Below are 6000 nucleotides of genomic sequence, written 5' to 3'. Positions count from 1 at the left end.
GTGACTTATCTGCTGCTTTTTCCTGACATGGACCATTTCCATAGCTGCCTATGACCTGTCAATTCGGAGGGGTTTCACCTATGTCACTCTACCCATCAACGAAGTGAAACCCTTTGAATTCCAAGCATGATAAGCAGGACCACGTATGGAACTACATGTCACTCTTTTTCATTCCACTCCATGCGTACACACATCTACACAGCTACATGGTTGAGAAACACATGCTACTATAACATATTTCCCTTATAGACCACACTCATAACTCACACCCATACCGCAAGACTCATCAATAGTTTAACATAAAGAGTATACTATCTATCCCTCCTATCTCTCTGCTCCATCACATGCTTTCTTGCAGCAACTTATGTAAGGATAAGAGCACCACTTTAATCGTATTGTATGATATATAATTGCATCCATGTAGTCCACAAAGGAATTGAACCTACTAAGCCTTCCCCTATGGAGTGGTGAGCAGAGTCTGCTAGTGCTTTTCGGCATCTCATTGGGGGTTGGAAGCACCATATTATTGCAACTACAGTACAATACATGTCAATACAGCCACATCACAGCAGCCTTACACTCATTTTACAGACTTCCTATTTAGTGTAGAACCATCTTCAAGTCTCTGTGAACGGTCCATACAGCTGTCAACATAGATACAGCTCAAAACATGGCCTGCAAGCAGTCCCACTCAGAGTGACAATGCACACTGTGCTACAAGATTTAACCTGCTTCTCAACTCTGTATTATGGAATGCAAACAGTTCTCTTCCCAGCCATATTTGGTTTTAGCCCTTTAGCCTGAAAGTCCCATCTGCTCGAGCTCTGCCAACCCCTCCGTTTTAAACCTACAAGGAGGAATGACAAATTGTGCTATTCAATATACTTCTAGGAAGACTCTTGATTCTCCTCATCAAAACCGGCACCTGATAACTACAAAGTCCTTTCTATTGCACAACCTCTAGTGAAACCTTATTTACAACATACAATTACTACTTCTTTACATTGTGTAAACACTCTCCTTTGTCATGAATACTATGCAATACGCATCACATTGATTCTTCTTCCATTTTAAAAGACAAGTAGGTTATGTATAATCTAAATGTAAACATCTGGTCTACATGCTTCTAAAAACTTGCCACTAGGAAAATGTTCAGCTGGCATGAGTGTGTTTTAAGAAGACATTGTTCTAAGATGTATGCAACTATAAGAGTCCAGCCTGAATTTGGTTGATGTTGGGCTCACAAAAGAGAGTCACTTTTGCAGTAAAAAAAAAATATTTAGTAAATTTCCCTTTTTTCCAGGCCTGATGATGACCAATAACACACCTGTACTAAGATCATATTCATGGGTTCTTGCTGTGATGAATTTAAAGAAGATGATGCATTATTTGGGTAAGGACAAGTTCTCTCACAGCCTGAAGAGCAATGCAAGGTTCCAAGATGCAATGATTTTTATAACTGATTTGTCTGGTTATGAATTTAAAGGGCAAACTTCACTCAAGGTAATGTTAGAGCCACTGTCTTTTGCATTCACTACATGCTCAATTTGAATGAATGGATCCTTGTGGCGAAGGGAAGGGAGGGATCTGAAAATGTTACACAGAGCAGCAGATATGTAGAAGTAGTATTCAAAATGTCTTTCCCACTCTCCTTCAATATCTATTCCCGCTCGTAACTATTTTCCCTCATATTCAGTTTCCTTTTCCAGTTCAGGAAGAAACATTTGTTTTTTTCTGCTTAGCTCCCCCATTTTGCCTAGATTTTCTGTTTTCACTTGTGTAGCCTATGAAACATTAAATATTTATGCCTTTTCCATAAAATTCTTTTGCTACCTTTGGTTATTTCTTCTATTAATCTCTCAGCTTGCCTTCTCAAATTTCTATGCGCTCCATTGCATGTCTTCTCTCCCCCATGCAACAATCTCATACCACTCCATATCTTGCTTAACTTCTTAGATTACCATTTTCTTCTAAGTTGCACTTTGTATTGATTGATTGTTTTTGTATGTCTCTGCTCTTTTCCGCCCTCCTGTGGATGATTTGTGTTATCTTTGCATACCCCATCTTCTTCCTTTTGTTTTCCTTCCCTTTTTCTCTTCTCTGATCCACACCTGTGCTTCCCCTCACTTCAGTCATCAACCTTCCTCTTCCTAGTGATCTGCCTCGAGGCACTTTACTTTAAAAAAGATGCTGATGGAACAGCTCTTGCTGCCATATAATCAAGTGCAATCATGCTTTATCTACTTGTCATAATTTATCTCTTGTTTAGTACCATTTACTTTTCTAAAGTGTCTTGAAAAAAGTGCTTTAAATTAATCTGCATAGTATAGAAAATGTCAATTTATTGAAATGCTTAATAGTCTAAAAGCAGATGCAGGTGGTCTAGCTGTGCGATTAGCTCTCAGGGATATGATGGATTTTCAGGATTATGTATTTCACGGATACCTATTGCTCTACTTCTCCAGTACATATTGGGGCATTTTTGCGAACTTCATTTTGTACTTCATTTATTAGGACTACAGTAGTTCTATTCACCTGTCCACAAACCTACATGAGGAGACTTCTGCCTCTCCTATCCATTCTATGTTGGATTCTCCTTACACTTAAAAGTACGATTTACTAGAAAACGTGGGAGGGGCAGTGAGGAGTGTCTGTAAAATGGGGACTACTTACTAAAAAGGAAGCAGGTTGGAGAGAAGTGAGGAGGGGCTTAAGGAGGGCTGAAAAGGGGTTTAGGAAGGGCATGTACTCTCCCACAAATGAGTAAGCCCAATCCTATTATCAAACTGGACTTTTAAAACAACAAAATATTCCTAAAATGTTGTAAATGTACTCCAGCCCAGATTTGTATCAAATCCAGTGCCGCAAATTGCCATCCACTGGTAATGTATCATCCTAAAACCATGAAAGGAGACAGGAACTTAAAATAGATCCCTAGAAGAAATAGCGTTAAAAAAAATAATTTGTTGAAACTATAGAAAAAATACTCATAAATTATGCATACATTTAAAAAAATATTATTATATTCTAAACCAGTGGTTCCCAACCTTTTGACTTCTGTGGACCCCCATTTTATATTTATTGGAACCAGGGACCCCCACTGAATCATTTTTGGAATCCGGGGACCCCTCCCACTAAGCTATTATTGAAAGCTGGGGACCTAATCTGTTAATATTTTTTTAATTTCTAAGCAGTAAGAAGGATTCGCGGACTCCCAAGGGTCCCCGGACCACAGGTTGGGAACCAGTGTTCTAAACTATTCTAATACTCTTTTGATATTTAAAAATACATGTAACTTTAATTTTGTTTAAGAATAAATACATTGATTCAAATTAATTCTACACATATCTTTTACTAGTTCTAACCACTTTACTGTAGGTATGTTTTTGAAATTATTTTTAAATATTTAAAATAATATTTTAATTTAAATAAATACATTTAAATCTATTACATATTTAATAAAAAATTAAGTGAAAAGTAATGTGGCATGTTTTTAATTTGTTCTACATTTAAAATAAATACATAAAAATGTACCGTAAAATATTTTGACTATCCTTTTTTTAAAGTTTAATTGTCTTTTTTCATTTTTCTATGCTTTATCATCGGTAGGCAGAGACTTCTGCTTAGCTGTGAAAAGTTACTCTTAGTAATTGTACACTTGTAACTTTGGTACCACCCCTTGTTTCAGGGAATGGACACACATAAATCTATACTTTCTTGTAAATTTAGTCTAAAAAATGCTGAATAACCAAAAGTAGTACATTTACTACAAAGTGAGTACATTCACATGTATAGGTGTACTGATTATTCCTGGTCCACTGATATACCTCCATAAAGAAATTGTTGTACAGAGATTTTCATTTTTGATTTGTGTTTTTGGATCATTAGAGAAGTAGTTTATCTTGGGTAGACATTTTTGATCTGGGCCAAATGTTTCTGGGCCACATTTTTAAAAATGGCAGATGTGTTGCAGTGATAATGTAATATTTCAGGAACAATGAGACCTATATACTTAATTTTGGTGTTAAAACATAGGTTTTGCGGGTCAAGTTGTCTTAGAGAGACCGAAAATAACTCCTTAGAGGAGCCCTTCTGCCATTTTCCAAAACTGCGGCTATAATACAGGAAGAGGAGACATATAGAAATGAAACAATTACTAATGTCATTTAATCCTTTTATGTATACATCAAACAATGCTTCTGATCTGAATATGAGAAAAAACAATAATGTTTATAACTCCTGTTTGAGACACAGTTTCATAGTTCACTTTATTTATTTGTTTCTGCAATTGCTCATGGTACATTTGAAGAATGTTGAACAGTTGCAAATCAACAGGGACATCTTTTTGTAGTACAAAACATTTACACATCTTCTGCTTAAGTATAACACTCTTTTAATATATCCACACACAGAATATCATGTTGGTGGGAGGTCACTTAGTGGGACTGATCTCTGGAACTCACTGTACGGAAGATGGTTAAATGTGTGACAGCCAGAACTCATTTTCCACACACTCACAAGATATTTTTCTATGTATTTAAAGTCACATTCTTCTTCTGTCTCAGCAAATCCTTTTAGAAACGTCACAGGTTCAGCAGTTAAAGATCCAAGCTTTGTTCCAATTTTGCTCATCACGACATCACCCATAAGGATATGTGCCTTGATGAGAACTCTGGGCATCTTTGGGTCAAGTTTCTTATACAGAATATGATGCAGGATTAAGGCCCTCATTATGGCCCTGGTCGGTGATAAAGTGGCGGTAATACTGCCGACAGGGATTGCAGTAACTACTGCCAAATTATGACCATGGTGAAAAGATCTACGAAAGACAGCCAATGTACAACAACGACCCCCAGGGCGGAAACAACAGCCACCACAGCGGTAGCCACCTACAGCCAGAAGGAAGTCGAAGTTCCGCCCACCATATTATGAATACACAATCTGCCACCTTTTCTGGGGCGGTACCAATGACATCAAAAGCCTGGCAGAAACACAGCACAGAAGTGAAAGGACTCACCATTGGAGACACAGGGAAGATCCAAGCCGCCATGGAACCAGAACTGCAAGTATTCCCGATGATATTCTACGTTCTGCTCCACCACGAACACCAATGCCGGCGAAGACGACGACGGTGAGAACAGTAGCCCAGCACACAAGGGAGGGTGGGAGGAAAACGGGAGTGACACACATACGCACCATACACTCCCCAGACGCACACACAATACAGACAACCAGCTGCCCAAGAAAACAAGTTAATCCCTGTAAATCAGCTGAATAATGCAAGGACAACAGGAATTTACTAAAGTGATTGTAATAACATCAACACAGTATAAATAATAATTTTGCCAGTGCTACAGATATGTACAAATGTACAAAAAAGGGACACTGCCCAGTCCTCAGTTCGCGTGGGCCACAGGGCAAAGTCCAAGGCCCCTCTTGTTATCTATGTGAATACGGCTAGAACACTGTAGGGGCATCAGTTGGCAAATAGGCAGGCAGCTCAGGGTGAGGGGGAGCACCTCAGCTGGAGGCGGAAACAAGACCACTGGTCCTGGAGGGGGCAACATGCCCTGTGCTTGGTCCTGGGGAGTGATAGGCCACAGTCTCTTGGGTGGGTGTCTTCCCCACTGGTTCTGGAGGGGGGCACATGCCCTGTGCTTGGTCCTGGGGAGTGCAAGGCCACAGTCTCTCGAGTGGGTGTCTTCCCCACTGGTTCTGGAGGGGGCAAAATGCCATGTGCTTGGTCCTGGGGAGTGCAAGGCCACAGTCTCTCGAGGGGGTGTCTTGCCCACTGGTTCTGGAGGGGGCAACATACCCTGTGCTTGGTCCTGGGGAGTGATAGGCCACAGTCTATCAGGTGGGTGACTTCCCCACTGGTTCTGGAGGGGGCAACATGCCCTGTGCTTTGTCCTAGAGAGAGTGATAGGCCACAGTCTCTTGAGTGGGTGTCTTCCCCACTGGTTCTGGAGGGGGCAACATGCCCTGTGCTTTGTCCTGGGG

This window comes from Pleurodeles waltl, chromosome 7 (assembly GCF_031143425.1).
Source record: "Pleurodeles waltl isolate 20211129_DDA chromosome 7, aPleWal1.hap1.20221129, whole genome shotgun sequence".
Lineage (NCBI taxonomy): Eukaryota > Metazoa > Chordata > Amphibia > Caudata > Salamandridae > Pleurodeles > Pleurodeles waltl.
This window is presented reverse-complemented; position numbering follows the sequence as displayed.